Source organism: Eubalaena glacialis, chromosome 17 (assembly GCF_028564815.1).
Source record: "Eubalaena glacialis isolate mEubGla1 chromosome 17, mEubGla1.1.hap2.+ XY, whole genome shotgun sequence".
Classification (NCBI taxonomy): Eukaryota; Metazoa; Chordata; class Mammalia; order Artiodactyla; family Balaenidae; genus Eubalaena; species Eubalaena glacialis.
The window spans coordinates 28165037-28185782 of NC_083732.1; the positions used below are offsets into that span (position 1 = coordinate 28165037).

General features: G+C 36.7%; 1 protein-coding gene and 1 pseudogene across 5 annotated transcripts in view; both read left to right on the forward strand.

Annotated features, from left to right (window-relative positions):
• RALYL (RALY RNA binding protein like) overlaps positions 1-20746 on the forward strand; it is an 867550-nt gene that overhangs the window by 186447 nt on the left and 660357 nt on the right. The gene's annotated exons all lie outside the window — the stretch shown is intronic.
• Positions 2803-3057, forward strand: LOC133076979 (small ribosomal subunit protein eS27-like; annotated as a pseudogene).

The following is a 20746-nucleotide window of genomic DNA, read 5'->3' on the forward strand; positions in this document are numbered from 1 at the left end:
CCACCATCTTTTACTTGCACCATCTGGGGAAGATGGCCTCCTGGTCACTGTGAAGAGGAGGAGAGGACTGAGGGATCAAGCACATGCTCTGAAATGCTTGTGTCAGGAGTGACACACACCACTTCTGTGCACAGCCTTTTGTCCAGAAAGAGTCAGTGACTCTACTGATGCACAGGAGGGCTCCTGGTACTGAGAAATGGAGAGCGGAGCGCACGGGTTATTCCATGAACCGCAGCCACACTGTCATCTTGGAATCCAATAAAATCTAGACTTAAGTTTAAGGGGTATCAAACTTAGTTGTGATGGACAAAATTTTTTTCTTGGAAAATAATTAATCGATGGAGGCCAAAGGAAAAGAGATTGTCTGAGAGCAGCCTCTGTAGGGGACTGTGTGCCAACTTTTTGTCAGTAAGGGCTTCTGATTGGAGTTCTGGGTTCTGCATGTTGTTTCTCTTCTCTGACTGTGAAGACACCTTTCTGTCCAGTTCAGTCATTTCCTACAGATCTTCTGATCAAGATTTAAGTGATAGATGAAGGGAACTGGGGAAGGTCAGCGGGAGAGTAGGTTATAGAAACATTTCCAGGAGAATTTGTTTCTCCTTTAATCACTAGTTTTACTTTCACTCAAGCACGTTAATTTAGATGTTCTTAAATCAGGAGTATATTTATTTTGAACATTTTAGCACTGCAAATCAGCTAGCTGAGTTTCATATTCTAAAAGAACAAGGTAAACAAATGACACTAGTGAATAGAAAGCATTAATCTCTCACATGCTTTAGTTTAAATAGTTATAGGAAAGTGCTCTCCTATTAAAATACATTAGCCTATAGCAAACCATTAAAAAATTCGAATGAATCCTTTTCTTCCCAAAGAAAACTATTTAAGCATTCAATCAGTTAATATAATGGATTAAAATAGAACATGATTTTGGTGGCACAATTTCAAAACAGAAGGAATTAGAGACATTCAGATACTGAACATTCAACACAAGCTATGATTTCAGCAGGGAGTCTTATTTGGCCTTTCTTCATTCTAATTCCATCAATTTCAAATTTCATTAACAGCAATGGGACACAAAAAATTCCAACTGTGATGCTTTACAAAACTCTGCAAGTTTTGAATAATATTGGTCTTTGTCATCATTTTATTTCCAAGTGTATGTGTTTATATTCTTTTGCTGAGGAATGACTCAGTATTTCTCCCAGTGGGCATTGAAGAATTAAGTTTTAAAAGACAATGAGTATTCAGTTTCACTGTGTATAGCTGAAATAATCTGATTTAACTTGGTTATGTGTAAAAATTTGGGTAAGACTAAGAGAATTACCTAATTACCTTTTGAGAAGACTAAGATGAATTACCTAACCTTCTGAATCATCTGCTGAAATAGTTAGATTTTCAAGAATAAGAAGTTATTATTTTCATGTAAATTAAAGGTGTTTTCAGAGTAGTTAGAACTAACACAGGAAGTTATACACACACACCCCCGCCCACCACACCCATCCATACATACATAAAACGATGTTTTGTGTTTCAGTGTATACTGTCCATGAATTGTGTAAATGGCAAGCCGTATGATTTGTTCAGTAAAATTAGTATTTTAGAGTGGTAAGGGACAGAAGTAGGAACGAAGGAAACCAGTGAAAGTTCCCAGCTTCAAAACAGTAGGTGTGCTACAAGTGATTAGCAGTGTAGACTCTTCAGTACTGCTAGATGGTGGTGGTTAGCTCCATGTATTAGGACTTGAATAATTACACAAACTACAGTTGAGTAAGTGGTCAGAAATATTTTCAACACTGTGAAGGAGCAAACTGGCAGAAGCCTGGCAGCAGGATGAGGGCAGTACCTTTTATTCACTTCGTGGGAATTAGGAGGTTAGGGTTGCTCTGTGGTCAGTAGGTTATCAGATTATCGGAGTTTATAAAACAAAGTCTCAGATTATCAGAGGTTGTGGAAATGCCTTGTTTCAGAGAAAGGAGAGAAAAAGAGTCTTACTAATAAGATTATTATTATTATTTCTGGGTAAAAAATCCTCAAAGAGTCCTACTACTGAAAAATTAAATTATTAGGCAAACACACCCTGGTCTGTGATGTTGAGAATAGAGATTGAATAGAATAGAGTGCTACTCCCTTTCCTCATAATCCATTTCTCTCATGCCTCCTCACAGAAACCCACTGATTTTGCATTATGTTTAACTTCTTAAAAGTCTCCCAGAATCTCTATTTCTACTGTCTTCTATTCCCCTGTTAAAGGAAACCTCTTCAATTCCCATTTATTCAGTTTATTACATGCCAGGAGCTGGGCTAAACACATTAATGTATTTAATATTATCTGGTTAAAAAAATTTGTGATAACAGGCATTGACACTATTTTTTTCTTCACCATGAAACATATCTGTGGGCAATATCCTAGGACGGAGATGTTTAGAGATTTTTAGTGGAAATATTTAGTGACATTTAATACCCCTCACTCTTTCTTTTCAGCAAACAAAAAACAACAAAACTGTTCAAAACTTATTACTTCCTTATTATATTTCTGTATTACATTTTTTGTGATTATAACTGCAACTGTCATAATCATAAAAGAGAGCAATGTAAGACCTCTGGAGCTCAAATTCAGGAAAAATGGAAAACAAATGTATAGTAATCATTCATATGTATATATGGGCAGCTTTTGACATCTTATTTAAGTGAACTTACTGGACACTAAAATCCAAAGTCCTTAGGAGGCTACATTCTGAAACACTGACTCATAACATTAAAAAATTCTTAGACTTTCTGGGATGATGACTTCCCCATGAGAAGATGCCTCTTGCAAAGGATCTCCTTCATCCCTCTACAAGATAGAAGAGTAAACACAAGAAGAAGTGCCTGGTGCAGAGCCCCAAATCCTACTTCATGAATGTGAAATGCCCAGGATGCTATAAAATCATGACTGTCTTTAGCCATGCACGAACAGCAGTTTTGTGTGTTGGCTGCTCTACTGTCCTCTGCCAGCCTGCAAGAGGAAAAGCAAGGCTTACAGGAGGATGCAGCATTACAAGACAGAAGCAGCATTAAAAGTACCCTGAATCAAGATGAATGGGAAACCATCCCATAAACACACTTTGAATACAAAAACATCATTAAAGATGAGAAAAACTTTAGATTCTTCAGCAATTTGGAGAACTGTTCATAAAGGTAAACCCTTTGAAGATGTCTGCCTTAATGTACAACGTTCTTGAAAAAAAAGTAAAGTTGGTAAATTTTAATTCTGATGAACTCAGGAAGCACAGTGAGAATTCAGTGTTGTGAAAGGTGATAATGACACTGCATGCAGCCAGCTTATAAGACACTTAACAGCTCTGATTAGCAGTAGAATAGCCTGGCCAGAGCATTAAGTCTTCTACATGAATTTTAAAAACATAAAAACCAAAAAGAAAATAAAAACCAAAAAGTATTTAAAGTGCTTGGCAGCAACTGAAGTAATTTATATGTAAACCATGCTAGAGATTTTCAAGATATAGAGGAAGAGAGATAACAGTGGAGACATGGTACCTCCTGGTTGCTAATGGATGACGTCCAGTATCCACAACAACAAAAACCGTCCCTGGGCACATTTTTGTGAACATTTCTTACTGTTATCTACCACTAGGGAAAAAGGAAGACCAGGTATTTGCCTTCTGAGAACTCTGGCAGATGAATGGCGGACATTGGGCTACACTCAGTCAATCATAAGCATCCTCCTGGTGTGTATTTAGTCTGGATATATCATTAAAAAAAAAGGATAGTTTAAAATCTGTTCTGCAAGTGGCAGCAGCAACAGCACCCTCTTGGCTCCTTGGATCCAATAGGTTAGTGAGCGTGGGAGCCAAGGAGCCAAGAGCAGTTTAAAAACACAGTCTTTGTGAGGTCATCGTGAGTGCGGTTCTAACCACCAGGCTTCCTTTGATTTCTGAACATTTTCAAGCCCAAATCACCCTCATGCCCATTGATTCTCTGAGCCACCCATCATCTATCCATTAAGGTTATTTTTGGCTCAGGATATACAGGGTCATTTTCTATTTTTTTCATCCAGAATCTTGACTGCAGCCCACGTACAATAGCCAGAAACCACAGTGGAAACAAATTGTCCAAGCTTCCACTGTGAGCCAGATCTGAACCATATGATTCTTTATCATTGTGAGATTCTTAAAGTTTATACCATAAATTTACTGTTTGCAGTCTGGAAGAGAGCACATAGTGATATTTAACAAATACCTCTTGTATGAAAGAGTGAAGTAGGCATTTTACGCATAATTCAGTGGAAGTTTGAGCCTCACAGATTCAAAGACCTAAAGCTATTTTATAGAATACACTAAAGCCGGTAACAGGAAGCTATAGAGAGAATTACTTGATCACATTTTTGTGAAAATTGAGCATAGGCAGGGGTGTTAAAGGTGCAATGGTGGTATGCAAATATATGACACATGCTTTACTAAAAACTCAATTCTAATGATTGTTTTTTAACATCTTTATTGGAGTATAATTGTTTTACATTGTTGTGTTAGTTGCTGCTGTATAACAAAGTGAATCAGCTATACGTATACATATATCCCCATATCCCCTCCCTCTTGCATCTCCCTCCCACCCTCCTTATCCCACCCCTCTAGGTGGTCACGAAGCACCGAGCTGATCTCCCTGTGCTATGCGGCTGCTTCCCACTAGCTATCTATTTTACATTTGGTAGTGTACATATGTCAATGCCACTCTTTGTAATAAACATTAAAGAACATTCAACTTAATTTGCTGAAGTAGATATAAATAATTTATAAAGATAATATCATTCAACAAAAGACTGAACATGTGTAAGAGTGAAATGTGAAGTCTTTGGCCAAAACATATCCACTACCTTGTAATGGTCAATGTACCAGAATCCTGGCTGATTAAGCAATGTGACTGCCATCCATCAAGGCTTCAAAAAGACTAGTGATTTTCATTTTCTAATCTTGCAACCTGGTGGACTAAAACAAGCTGTCAGTGTACACCCTTTGAAGAGAAAATAATAAAATGTGAGAATGGTGAGTGCATATTTTTCCATGATTTATTTAAAGAATTTAATAAAGCAATAAGATTATTAACTGAATGACGCTGCCTACGTGGTGCTTTTAAAATAATGTTTAATACAGTAGTCTCTTTTTAGAACACATTACTTTGAGAATTTCTTGCTTGGAGAGATAAACTGTGTGTTCTTAATTATCCTGAAACAAGTATAGTTAAAAATAGATGTTCACATAATAGTTTTACCTCCAAGGGAATGATATTTCATGTCTTTGTAGACATCTAAGAAGATATAATATATGTACATTTAAAATTCAATTGCATAGACACCAGCATCCTTCTAAGAACAATAGATGAGTTTGGGAGACTGGAGAATTGGCCTTCATAAAATCTCACTATGGTTGTGGCTGAGTTATTTATTTATAAAATGGGCAAAATGCATTAATCATAAATGATAGCTTTTTAGAATACAGAGCAGAGTCTAGAATTTTGATTATCGTGTGTTTCCCACAAGATCTAACTGATATGCCATGTTGAGATGGTAACTTCTGTCCTTGAGACAGTTCATTTGCCTCTTTTCACTGCTCTCTAGAAGAAAATAAAGCTCCTTACCCAGCTTTGAGTTTGCTGTAATATGACATGTGATAATTTGGCATCATAGTTTATTGCTTCAGGTAAACTCATAGCATGAAAATAGGAAACTATTTATTGAGTGCTCACCACATACGAGATCAGATGTACTAGTTCTGGATTTCTATTGTTTGCCCCTATACATTGAACAGCTGGTGGTCTGTGAACTTGCATTTCAAATTCAGTTTTGCCCTTGGAAGCTGCCTGTTCTCTCAGTACCTATTCTGCTATCAATTGTTGCCTGTTTTCTCAGACTTAGCTCCATGTTCTGTGGATATGTCCCAAATCACTTTCTCATTTAGATCAGGCTTCAGTCTGGAATATGGAAATTTACATTTGAACAGTACATTATAAAAGAAACAAAATTCTAATTGCCTCCCTGGGAAATCTCACTGAAGGAGGCATTGGGAAGATACTTAACAATTTTTGTAATCCTCTGATGGATTAGTTAATGATGATTTAATTGTAATAATTATCGATAATAACAGTGGTGAGAGAGGTGATCAAATTAGGACTAGATTAAAGTGTTTTTCACTGGTTTAAAAACAGTGCTTTATGTCACTTTGACTGATTGTACAACTTTCATTCACATACAGGGAGGTCAATAGTTGTTAGTGCATACATTCAAGTGCTTGTCAATAAAAGAGTAATACCTCCTAGCATTCATACTACTCTGACAGTGTGTTTATAAATATTCCTGATATCAGCTTTAGTAATGAATACAACTTGAAATAAATTTAATGACAATATAAATACTTCACAGGTGCCAGCTTATTAATTAAAAGATTTTCATCTACAGTGTACTCTCCTTCAAGATATATGAAAATATGCCTTTAATTTGCTGTAATACTGGTTGATTAATGCTAGAAGGTTTACATTGAGAATTGTCATGAATGACCTGATTTCACAGCATGTTTAGTGAGTTGTGTTTTATCCATTACTCCATCATATGATATGAAATTTTAGTGCTGGTAGTCTCTATGTTTCTTGAAAGATTAGATGATTTATTTTCTTTTTTTAATAGGAAGACGTTTATGTATGTATGTATGTATGTATTTGTTTATTTATTTTTGTTTTTGGGGGTTTTTTTTGGCCACACCTTGCAGCATGGGGGATCTTAGTTCCCTGACCAGGAACTAAGTCCCCTTCATTAGGAGTGCAGTCTTAACCACTGGACTGCCAGGGAAGTCCCAGATAATTTATTACTGTAGAAATAATATGCACTTAGGTTAGAATTCTGGCTTTGCTTCATTTGATGTTGTGAAGGTTACTTAATTCCTCTAAAGCTTTTGTTTATTTATCAGCAAAATGGGACGAATGATGTCTATTTCATAGACTTCCTCCCTCTTCACATCCAATCTGTTTTGAGCCCTGTAACTTCTTTCTGTAAAATATACTTAAGAAGCATAATATTTCTGAGATATAAACCAATGTATTTTCTTCCTTGGTAATCTCTAGTCCGTTGTTACCCATAGGTTTACATCAAGAACCACCCCTGGTGGACCTTCACTGGAGAGTTATTTTCATGCTATGGTGAAGATAATCTTTACACCTGAGTTCACAGGACCGTGAGGCTTCCTACCACTAAGAATGAGGACCAGATGATGTAAGATAAATTTAGATCACATGGGAAGAAAAATAGGAAAGCTTGTTCCTTTTGCTGCTTTAGAGTGCAAGTAAAGAGAAGCAAGCAGCCAAGTTACATGTATTTCCTGTTTAAAATCCTAGAAGTGGAGAGGGAAAGGCAGCAGGTGCTTGCGTCTCCCATCATAAACTTGGGAGAAGACTGCAGCTGCCTGGGGTAGACCAGCGTCAATGGTGGGGACCCAAGCAAAGTAGGAAAGTGGTATCACAAAATGCTTAAGAGAAGAGAGGGTCAAAAGTAGCCACCCCAGATTTGCCTGGCAGGATGAAGATGTTTCTACCTGCTTTGCGGTATATGGCATGATATATGCATTCATCAACAGTGTACTTGTATCAAGTTGCCCATGACTTTGCATGAGGTGTCCCCCTACAGAAGCTGAGGGCTGGTCAGCTTTGGAAGGAGCTGTTGGAGGACGTGGTTGATCTTAGAAGGTCCACCAATGCCACCAAGTGAAGGTTAGGCCAAATCAGCAAAAACAAACAAACAAACAAACAAAAATGCCCCCCCCCCCCGATTCTAACAGTCATATCAGGAACAGAGAAGCCAGGAAAACTCCCAGCGATCAGGTGGTACAGGGTAATCACCAAAAAGAAAGAGAAAACCCAATGTACAGCCGTGAGCATGCCCCCTCTACTCTCAATGAGAGTGTTTAAGCATCCTTCTTCACTAAAGTCACATTCTCCTATAATATCTTACATAATTTTAAAGCTTTACTATTTATTCCTAAGTCTTTAATCCACAATGATTTGTTATATATGTGTACCCATAGGAGGTGTAGTCAGGATCTAACTTTACCATTTTCCATAGAGATAACTTCTTGTTAAGGAGCCATTTATTAAAAAGGTGTTTCTCTCAACATTGAGTTGTAATACCACCACTTTCAAAGAGTATTTCTCTCTCTAAATATCTATTTATCTATCTTATCATCTATCTATCTATCTATCTATGGATTACAATCTATTCCAGTGTTCTATTTGTCCATCCCTATATAACTCAATACACCATGTTTATTTATTTATTGCCACAGTTTTAAAATTAATCTTGGTATCTCGTAGGGAATGAGCCTTAACTTTGTTCTTTTCTTCAAAATTGAAAAATGTTGCTTCTTGGCAGTTTTTTTTATAAATTTTAGGGTCAGTTTCTCTAATTCTGTGAGAAACTTTGCTAAGATTTTGATTGAAATTGATGTAAATTTATAGTTAAATTCAGAGACAAAGGGCATATTTGCAATGAGTGTCCTCCATCCAACAACAAACAATCTCATGCTGTTTTTTTTCTGGTCTGCTAAAGTCTCTCAGCAATATTTTGTGAATGTCCAAAGGACAACTCACACCTCTTTTGTTGGACATTTCTGGGTACCTTATTATTTTGTTGCTATTGTAAAAGGGTGTTTCATCTCCCCACTTATTCTTTCAAATCAGTTATTTCTGGTATAAAGGCATGTTATTGATTTTGTAGACTGCTTTAACACCCAGCATCTTTGCAGCAGTTTCCTTAGTCCTCAAACTTTACAAATACAGTTTTATCTTTTCCTTACCAGTTTTAAAATTAATAGAAGTTTATACAGATGGTTCTTTATTATATTCCTAATTTTATGTGAATATTTTAAAATGCTTCCATTAAGTATTGTGTTTACTTTTCATTTTTGATAGCTATTCTTTATCAAGTTAAGAGGTTTAACTTTTTTTCTAAGCATATTTTTATTTAATAGACTTTTTTTTTCAGTGTTTTTTTCCTTTTATTGAGATTGGTACATGGTTTTCCTTTTTCAACCTATTAAATTAAATGTTACTTTAGTAGATATTCTTGTGTTGAATCATACTCTGGTGACAATATTACTTTATCCTCTTTTTACATTCTCATTTCAACAATTACCAATGTATTTGTTGGTATGATTAGTTTTTTTTTACTTTGTTTCAGGTCCCCCCATTTCTCTGTCATTGTTGATATGATTTTTCTCTGTAATTGTTAGTATGATTTTTTACTTTGTTTCAGGTCCCCCCATTTCTCAGTGTTTGACCTTGTCCTCAACCCCTTCCCCACTTGGAAATTTACATGTGCATCTCTTCCTTCTCTCAACACTCCTTCTTATCTTAAAGTAAAAGGTGTCCTTAACACTCACTCTTCCCCATTCTCTCTGTTTCACCATCTTTCCATCTTCTTCAATTACTTATCCTATTTCATTTCTGATGTACAGCTTCTTCTTTTCTACTACTTCCATATTCTCTGCTTCCAAATGTGCTTATGCTCCTGTTCCCTGCAATTCCTTCGATCTGCATTTACACCCGAGGTGGTCCACCCTTTTCTTTATTTGACATCAGATTTTTTTGTTTGTTTGTTTGTTTGTTTTGCCCCAGTGTGTGGCTTGTGGGATCTTAGTTCCCTCATCAGAGATCGAACCTGGGCCCTCGGCAGTGAAAGCGCAGAGTCCCAACTGCTGGACTGCCGGGGAATTCCCTGACATCAGATACACTGGAGGGATAGAAAAGGTTTGGTGCTCAGGACCTCAGCTCCCCCACCCCGCACTGTTCTCAAACTGCACTAAGTTTATCTGTGACCTAATTACTAAGTCAATTAACCTGTTTTCATCCTTCATTCAATTGAATCTTCATGATGCGTATAACATGGCCTGCTGTCTTCTTGATATAGTTGTCTTCATTAGTTTCTGTGACACTGTTTTTCTTTGATTTTCTTTCTATATACCTGATCATTACTGCTGTAGCTTTTTTTCTTGCTGTCTCCCCTCTAAATATTAATCAATTTGTACATAGGAAAAAAACTAAAAGCATCTCTTGAAACATTAAAAGTCTGTTGATTACATAAGTTTCACTGATGATTGGAAATTCTGTCTAATGTGGTTTTTGAATGCCTCTAAATTATAAATAAATTATACGATCAAATTAATATAATCAAAAATTAATTTTTTTGCATTAGAGGTATTTTCTCTCTTTTGTCTCTGTAATGATTGGTCATATCATACATGAGAATGTCAAAAAGTGAACATCTGCTGGTTAAAATACTTACATTTGGGATGGGAATTAAATATATGTTCTTTTTCAACATTAAACCAGCTCTAGGATAAAAAATTACTGCAGTCAATTTTTTTTTTAATCAAAATATGACTAATATATCTCTTTTGAAATAGTTATTTTTAAGGTTGTCTTTAATTTTTTCCCATGGTTTAACATTGCTAATTAAGTCTACAAAAATCTGTACATAATACATACTGATGCATAAAGAAAATGCATCAGCTTACCAGATTGTTCTATGATGGCTTAGATTATCAAACATTTGCAAGTTAAATTCAATATTACTGTAAAAATTTAAAGAATTGGTGGAGATTAACATAATTTATCTGTTCTGTTAATGAATAACCAAAGTTTTAAAGTTCTTCAAGCTATTTTATATGCTTATTAGGATAGTTTTAATTATTCATTTTTATTTAAAAATTGAATGATGTTAAGCATACAGTGTTTGATGAATATAAAAATATATGCTATTGAATTATAAATCATTTTCCCTCTAGCTTCCAACTTGAAATGCCAAACATTTCACTGATCTTCATATTTCACATAATGTAGAACCATTTATGGTCCCTGTCCTGCCATATGGAAAATAGCAATACTCGTCAACCATTTAAGCTTCATAAAGCCAAAAGGTGTTATTTCATTTGTGAGCTTCTTTTGTAATAAATACTGATCAACTCTCCTCTCTTATTTTTCTTTGTGACTTTACATGATGTTAGGCAGTTAGCACTCACCATGGAGGGTGTTTATTGGGTTTCTCCATGGCAGGAGACCACAAGCTCAGTGAAGGTGGCAGCAGGTATTTCTTATTTGCCATTATATTCTCAGCACTTAACATAATGCATAGTTAGCATGAATGAATGCATTTATTTTCAAACTTTTGTTTCTATGCTTTTGAATATAGTTATTAATTAAAAATGAGCCAACCCTATGACTTTATCACTGCTTGGTCCCTAGGGCATCAGAAGAATATTAAAACATGTTGCCTCCTGTCAAAGGCCTTCAGCATAACTGGAGATACAGATTAATGAATATGGATCAGTATAAGACATTATATAATTAAGATCCTACTTGAATTTCAGAAAGTATAAATCATGTACGTATTCATTAATGAGGGCCTTCTACAGAGAACCAGATCATGGAAGTGATAGCAGAATGAAGCATAGAGAAGAAATCTGTCCAAGAAACAGGGGAACTTTGGTTTCTGCATGAATGGAGCAAGACATTGAAGGCTTGAGGAAGGAAAAATCATAAAGCATTGGAGGGGCAAGAGGACTCAGGTCTCATTAAAAAAAGAAAAGAGAGTGTTTGGAAATCGGGTAGTATTTGTATATTGATAATAAAGGATTCTGAAAGGCAGGTAAAGTACTTTTTACCTTAGAGAGAAAAAAATATAGGGATCTAATGAATATTTGTGAGGAAAAGAATAAGCTGATGGTATATTGCAGTACCTAAGGTAAAATCATAAATCAGATAAACTGAAGTACAGTGTGAAATTCAGTGAGTGAAGACCTGGGATTTAGGTAGAGACAGCAGGAATTAAAAGAAGAAAAAGATGGGGTGATTGACTTCAGATAGGTAAATGAAAAAGAGGTGAACCAAGCTGCCTAATTTGGGTAAAGACATGAACTGGGCTTCTGTAGCTAGAGATAGGAAAATTGAGAGATGAAGGTGAAATTTTGACACGTGAAATTTGAGATGGTAGCCAGATAGTTACATGGAAATGTCCCCCAAAATAAGGAAACTACTTAAACTATATTATACAAAATAATTTCCCAGGCCCACCTACCTGCATACATATTCACACTATTTTATTCTCTTTAATTTTGTCTGTTTCTTCTAGAACATTTCCATCTTATAAATTTTATTTAGTTTTCACTATCATTTTAAAAATTTATTTTATAAATGGGTAAGTGCTTTCAGTAGGCTAGTGCAGTTATCAAGATGAGTGAAATGTTGTACAATCATTCTAAATACAAAATTACTTATTTGAGAAAGATATAAAGTTTCCCTTCCTTTAAAATGGAGATGATAATTCTTGCCCTACCTAGCTCACAGGGTTGTTGTAAAGATCAGCAGAGATGATGGGTATGAAAGCACTTTGAAAACTAAAATCCTTTACAAATGCAAGCTCTCATCATTATGATTATACAGTGCCCTCTATATGAACCTGAAACAATTTTCAATTTTCATCTATCATGTCACTCTTCTAATTCCTGTAGAGTATGTCCCACAGATTTTTATCATAGGACTCTATTTTAATCAATGACAAATGCATTTTCATGAAAGCATAATATTGTTTCTATAATAGATATTCTTTGAACTCTGGATGAAGACTAATACACATTTCAAGGACCAATATACTTCTGAGAGTTTCTTCCGATCTCTTTCATTTTATAACTTCATCTTTTCCCACTCTGTGAGTTTTAATTCTAGGATAAGCACTACCCATGGGCTCTACCCGCTTGTACCAGTCTGTCCTAGGAATCAAACCAGACACTGAAGGTCTTGTAAGAACATGGCACCATCAGCCTCATCATTTAGAGCAGCTTGGAACTGGGGCTTGGTAACAACCAGACCCAAAAGCTGTGGTGTCAAAGAAAATTCTAATTTTTCTTAACTCTCCTCCAACCCTTCATCAAATTAGTACTGAGACAATGCTTATAGTGTTTGTTTTGGCCATTGACATAATGATGACAGCAAGAGTGGCATAATCCCTTGGGTAAACACAGGTTTTATGATTACCATCTCTTTCTGCCCCCCAAATCCAGGAAAGTAAAGCAAATAGTTCAAATTCTCTAGATGTAGAGTATATATTAGAGCATTTTACATGCATATGAGTAATCAAATCCTCCATTTACATATGTTAAAATTGCCATTTTTGGAAAAAATTGAGTAAATTTGATTGTTACAATGCTGGGCTAATTTTATGTTCCAAGCCTCTTAAAAGATAAAAAAAAAACATTGCTGATTGAAATACTAAATGCAAGAAGTTAAATTTAATCAACTTCTAAGAGGCATATAAATGGATTTTTGGATAAGCCAAATTTCAGATATGTACTGTTATTTTTAAAGAAATCCTTAAAAACCATCTAATCATGTGAGAAAAGTTACAATAAAAATGAACCTTCGGTATTATTCTTACTTCATCTAAAGATCATTTTAGAATGAAAAGGACTGGGACTGATTCCCCATCCATCTACTCTCAGTCCTCAGTTCTGAAGGGCTTCTTCCTAGGTCCTGGGAGGAATAGTCCCATTGTTCTGGATCATTGCATAACTTGTATTTTTATTCCTTGACACCTCTTCCCTAGAATCTTTTACATGCCCTCTTCTCAAGGCTGACTCTCTTTGTATCAGAACCTGATGCAACTGGTCCTAGGTTTATGAAGCCCCTTGGCCTCTGCACTGTGGCTTTCCCAGCTGCACCTAGGAAAGGTGCCAGAGGTGTCAGGGCCAGCCTTTGGTGGTGTTAGATCAATCTCAGACATCCCACACACTGCACTTGGTAAGCTGGTCTGTGGCTGGCCCTGAGCTTGACCATTCACCCTTCTGATCTAAGTCTGTTAGCCAGTTTCACCACGCTTCTAGGAGGCTGTAGTGAGGAGCTGATTCTAGGAAAAGATGCCATATTCTTCCCACTATATCGTTCTGCTGCCTCATAAGATGCCCTCATTATATTTCACCCTGATAACTTTAACTGTCTCTCCCTCTCTCTCTCTTTTCGTGGCACTTGTACAAAGAAATGCAAACATCCACTTAGGGAAGAGGGCATCCTGTCAGAGTTGGGTCTTTTTTGATACTTGGATTAGGTCACCAAGTCACTGCAGATTTATGGAAGAAAGAGAAGCACTGCACTTGAGAATTTGCTCTAATTGCCACAAGCTCCAAACCTGTAATTACTATTGCCACTCTGGGAACTTCAAGTGAAGCCTCCATAGTTAGCTTTTGCCCTTAGCTGTCCTGACTTTCCTGCCATATTTTTCTATGTTTGCCTTTGTTAGACTGTATAGTAGAAGCAGAAATTTAAAGAATCCAGCTGAATGTTTTTAGACTAGTACAAATAATGAGTTTTTAAAAATTTGTTTGATGCCTAACATGTATCAACATGCAGAGGAGAAATTTAATTACTGGTAATATAATTAACTGTTCATTTTAAGAAAAATTGGGGAGAGTTGACTGGTATTTTCAGTGTTTGAGCTCATAATATAAGACTTATGTAGCACTTTGTAATTCAGCATTTCAGTATGGTCCCATGAAGTAGGTGTTATCTTTACTCCATTTAAAGACAAGTACATTAACGGGCTTTACAGATGAGGGATACTAAGAGGTCAGAGAACTCACAGATTGGCCTGATTCAGCAACTAGGGGCTCTCAGATTGCAATACCATACTTCTGGGTTCTGTGTAGAGATCCCTACATGGCAGTGATCACTACCTTACTTAAATTCATCCCTTAGTTCCACACTATCTTCAGGGTAAACGACCAAGGAGGGTTACATGTATTTCATTATGTCACTCCATCCTGCAGCTCTGTTCTCCTCTTGCTACGCCCCTTCCTGTACCTCTTGTAGAGCCCATCATTTGGAAATTTTGTCCCTCTTTTTAACCTGGATAACTGACTCCTATTTTGGGAACCAGATCCTTTGGTAAAGCCTAAGTGTGGTCTGAGTTGGCCTCTGATGCCACCTTGTACAATCTCTATTTGAGCCATTAGCACCATCAATGTACTACTCTGCTTCCCTTAGATTTAGCTTCTCAGGGTAACGACTGCCTCTTTCACTTTTGTTTCTGCTTTCTTTTCATCTATAAAATAAATATAACAATAGCTACCTTGTAGATTTATTGGGAGGATTAGAGGTAATGTATGTAAGTAAAGTAACTAACAGTGCCAGACACATGGTAATAAAACTAACAGTAACTCATATTTATTAAACTCATTTTCTGTGTGTCAGGTACTATGGAAGGCATTTAACGTGTATTATCTATAATCCTTATGTAATGATTTTATTCAATTGTCTGAACTCAAAGCCGATATAAGCAGAAAGCACTTTTACTTTTTGTCTTCAACCGTGTTATCACATCTTTGACCCTGTGATTTGATACAGGTAAGGTGGAGGCCATAATTTTGCAGACCGTCGATTATAAACACAATTTAATTTCAACAACTGAAATTTATTTTCAGTTATTAAAATTTTCAATCTGTCCTAAATTCAGATAAAATTCAAAATGTCTTCCATCCCCTCAGTTCAGGCCTGCCACTAGCTCTAGCCCTGCATTTTAGAATAATTGTGAATTGACTGGGGTTTTTCTAGTCTCTCTCAGTAATAGATATCTCGGTTATTGGCAGGAGCTGTCTGCTTTGTGGGGTATACTGGTAGGCTCTTTAGAACCCTGCTATCTCCCCCATACCACCACAATTTTGGACCTCAGCTCTCTGACAATGGACATTTGCATTTTACCTATCACTCAGCTCCAGCACACGGTAACCAATCCAATAACCTCCTTCTCTTACTTGGGCAGGAAATACTTTTTTGTAGGATCCTATAAGGATAGCAAAATACTTTCTATGGGATGCACTGAGCTTATAGGAGATGCAGGCATTCTTGTCCTGACAAGTAATGGAATGTAGGTCTGCTTGTCTGCTGTCTTCCAGCCAGCATTCTGCTTTCTGAATTCTCTAGGAGGGAAAGGGTCAGTCACTTCGATGCTCAAATGCTTCCCCAAACTCCAGGGGCCACAAGCCAGCTGTTCCAAAATCTTCTCATCACAGTGGTCATGCAGAAATTTGCCTGCACACTTCTGCTCAGAAAGCCTGTGGTCAGAATTGAGATACTGGTCTGATCTGCCCCACCCACTACTTTTAGATCCCTTGGAGCTGGCCCCCTAGGATAAGTGTGTGGAGTGTGTGTGCAGGGCAGGAGATAAGCTGAAACCGCTCCTTTGGATAACATATCATTGCCTTGACAACTTTCTCTCACGATGCACTCCAAATTCTGCATTTGATGATCCAGATGAAGGGCTAGGTTTGTAGCCAGTTTTGCTGCCTGTTAGGAAACCCTAGGAGAGGTGCCTAGCACCTACTCTTTACAGTCCTTTCTCTTATCGTTCTCAATTGAGGATTTAGCTGAAATGTTTGAAGTAACAGGAAAAACCCTGCTTCACATCTTGTCATATATAAAGCACTCACTTACATCTGAAGAAACTGTCTCTAGGAGTTACGTTATTTTTCCTATGGCCACTAAACTTATTTAGTGACAGTCAAAACTCAATTTGCATCTAGGTTAGTGTGATCCCAAACAGACGGTTCTGTTCACTGTACTGTTTACCTCTGAATGCGATCGTTCAATTGTAAGTGGTTACCAAAGGGCATCTACAAGTTGAGACAGACATTAGTGGCACTCTTTGGGATTTATTTAGATACTTACCACGTAAAATGGAGCTTTGATGCTGTAGGCATATCAAGGCTTTTCCAACTTAATTGACTCCTGCATTTGTGCTGGTAACTATTAGTCATTTTCCCCCAGTAAGTGAAGAAACATTTGATATAGCAAATGTGGCACCCTGCTCATTGTGAGAATTGAGTAAATATTACTCCTAATACTGTAGAGTTTTGTGACTGCTTTCATTATGCAGGTCTCACTGTTGTTTATCCATCCATCACTTACATTCAAGGAAATGTCTTTAGCATTTTTATTAGATGACTGCATGTCTCTTTACTTGCAACTTGGAGAAAGACCAGGCATTCAAAAGCAGCCTGATTGTGTCAGTGTTGAAAATTTAATCAGCAAGAACAAATTTCACAGAGCCAAGTTGCAGCAAAATCCAGAGCATTCTAACTCTAAATGTAAAATCCTTTCCTGCTTTACTATAGCCTCAACCTTCTTTTAGCTGTTAAATAAAAAAATGCTTATAAATGGCCACTGCAGAATAGCTTAATACAGTACAACAGGTGTTCTCGTTTTTCTCTCAATGTTCAGAGGGAAAAATTCTGGATAAATTCTGGGGATCTTTGAGGAATTTTAGAAACTGTCCTCTTGGTCAGATCAATTTATTAAAGATCAGTTAGTAAAAATTCCATTGGAAATATTTAGTCTTTTTCTTATAGATAATATTATTTATTTGTAAAGAGAATCTATTGAAGAGATTTACATATAAAATTATGAATGAAAAACAGAAATATTAAATTCAGCTACAGCTGACTTATATGGTCTGGTATCTTTACACCTAGTGCATTTGAAATATACATCAAGCTTTTAAAAACATCTCTGTGTATGATATGCTAGAAAATGTAAAACTATAATGAGAGAAAGTTGATCAGTAAATAGTTGCCTGAAGGAGTCAGGAAAGAGGCTTGATTGCAAAGGCGCACATTAGTTGGAAATGCTTTGTATCTTGGTTGTGGTGGTAGTTACATGAATATTTCTAGCTTCGAAAATTTATCAAATGGCATACTTATAATGGGTGAATCTTTTGCATCTACATTTTATTTCAATAAACCTGGAGGAGTGGAGGAGAAAAAAAATCTTTGTTATTGAGTTTAGGCTATTTTACTTGTAATATCTTTTATTCTGATAAAGTGGATAGGACCATGGTGAAGAGTTTATTTTAATTATGTTTTACATGAAATAATAATAGAATCTCAAGTTTCAAATTATCTTAAAGATCAATTAGTTTAATCCTTTCTTCTTTCATTAGCTTTCCACTTAGTTGGTATCCATGGCTGCTTTCTGTGTTTTAGGAACTGTGTTAGTTGCTGGATACATGAAATCTAATAAGGTATAGTTCCTGCCTCAGGAACATGTATTAGTTATCTACTGCTGTGTAACAGATTAACTCCCAATATTTAGTGGCTTTAAACAATACACATTTATCATCTCACAGTTTCTGTGAATCAGAAATCTAGACCCTGCTTACCTGAGAGAGATTTCTATTTCAGGCTGGCTGACTTACAAGGCTGCAGTCAAGATGCCAGCCAGGCCTGGGACCTCTCATCTGAAAGCTCAGCTGGTAAAGGATTTGCTTTTAAACTCACTAATGTATATGTTGGCAGAGTTCAGTACATTGAGTGCCGTTGCACCCAGGGCCTCAGTTCCTTGCTGGCTGCTGACTGGAAGCTGCTCTCAGTTACTTGGCTAGTGACTTAGTCCAATATGACCCCTTCATTAAAGAGCACAGACAGAGAAGGCAATAGAGAGAATCAGCTAAGAAAATGAAGTCACAATTTTTATAACCCAATCACAGAATGACATCTCCTCAACACTGCTATATAATCTTGGTTAAAAACAAATACTCAAGAGAAAGGCATTAACAAAGGTATCAATACCAGGAAGCAGGGATCTTTGGAAGGCATCTTAAAAGCTGCTTACCACAGGAAGCCTACTTGATTCAGCTAACTACCCAGGCTTAATCCCTGAAGAAGCCATCTGACAAGTGCTTTAATTCTTTTCATATTAAGAATAGTGCGTAAGAGTGGGGGCTGTAAAATCAGACACTTTTTGTTTAACTTCTAGTTCTACCACTTACTAGCCATATGTCTGGGAATTTATTAGACTCTTTAAGCATCAGTTCCCTAATACCTGACAAAATTGCCTTGAAAATTAAACACAATAATGTATGTAAAGCTTTGAGCATGGTACTCGGCAAATAGTAAGCGTTCAATGAATATTAATTATTTTTTATTTTTATCTGTGTACAAATCTTATTCCTGACTTGAAATCTAGCTCTCTGAAACTTCTTCCTTTTGGACTAAGTTGAAAAACTTGGGACTTACTAATCAAGTCAGATTCAGTATCAAATGCTAGCCCTGCCTTTAATTTACATCAGAAGACAGTATCTGTGTTGCCTCCATTTTTTTCCCCTCCCCTGCACATTCCAGGCCTCTCTGTTTCTACAAATGATCCTGGTATAGCATGATTTCAAACCTGCAAGTCACTCTCTTCTTAACATTCCTGTTAGATTATAGTCGATCTGTAAGTTGTTACACAAAACTGAAAAAAAATTTCAGGTATATTATTTATTTATTCACTTATTTAATTTTTGGCTGTGTTGGCTCTTCGTTGTTGAGCGCAAGCTTTCTCTAGTTGTGGCGAGTGGGGGCTACTCTTCGTTGCAGTGCGCAGGCTTCTCATTGCGGTGGCTTCTTTTGTTGCAGAGCACGGGCTCTAGGCGCGCAGCCTTCAGTAGCTGTGGTGCACGGGCTTAGTTGCTTCGTGGCATGTGGGATCTTCCTGGACCAGGGCTCGAACCCGTGTCCCCTGCATTGGTTGTTTCTTTATTCCCGTCTTGCCACTAGGTTCTTTTTTTTTTTTTTTTTTTTTTTTTTGCCACTAGGTTCTTAACGACCCTTTTTTTTCCCCCATAGATTCCATATATATGTGTTAGCATACTGTATTTGTTTTTCTCTCTCTAACTTACTTCACTCTGTATGACAGACTCTAACTCCATCCACGTCACTACAAATAACTCCATTTTGTTTCCTTTAATGGCTGAGTAATATTCCATTGTATATATGTGCCACATCTTCTTTATCCATTCATCCGATGATGGACACTTAGGTTGCTTCCATGTCCTGGCTATTGTAAATAGACTCGCAATGAACATTTTGGTACATGACTCTTTTTGAATTATGGTTTTCTCAGGGTATATGCCCAGTAGTGGGATTGCTGGGTCATATGGTAGTTCTATTTTTAGTTTTTTAAGGAACCTCCATACGGTTCTCTATAGTGGCTGTATCAATTTACATTCCCACCAACAGTGCAAGAGTCTTCCCTTTTCTCCACACCCTTTCCAGCATTTATTGTTTCTACATTATTTGATGATGGCCATTCTGACCGGTGTGAGATGATATCTCATTGTAGTTTTGATTTGCATTTCTCTAATGATTAATGATGTTGAGCATTCTTTCATGTGTTTGTTGGCAATCTGTATATCTTCTTTGCAGAAATGTCTATTTAGGTCTTCTGCCCATTTTTGGATGGGGTTGTTTGTTTTTTTGATATTGAGCTGCATGAGCTGCTTGTAAATTTTGGAGATTAATCCTTTGTCAGTTGCTTCATTTGCAAATATTTTCTCCCATTCTAAGGGTTATCTTTTCATCTTGTTTATGGTTTTCGTTGCTGTGCAAAAGCTTTTAAGTTTCATTAGGTCCCATTTGTTTATTTTTGTTTTTATTTCCATTTCTCTAGGAGGTGGGTGACAAAGGATCTTGCTGTGATTTATGTCATAGAGTGTTCTGCCTATGTTTTCCTCTAAGAGTTTGATAGTGTCTGGCCTTACATTTAGGTCTTTAATCAATTTTGAGTTTATTTTTGTGTATGGTGTTAGGGAGTGTTCTACTTTCATGCTTTTACATTTCCCAGCACCACTTATTGAAGAGGCTGTCTTTTCTCCATTGTATATTCCTGCCTCCTTTACCAAAGATAAGGTGAC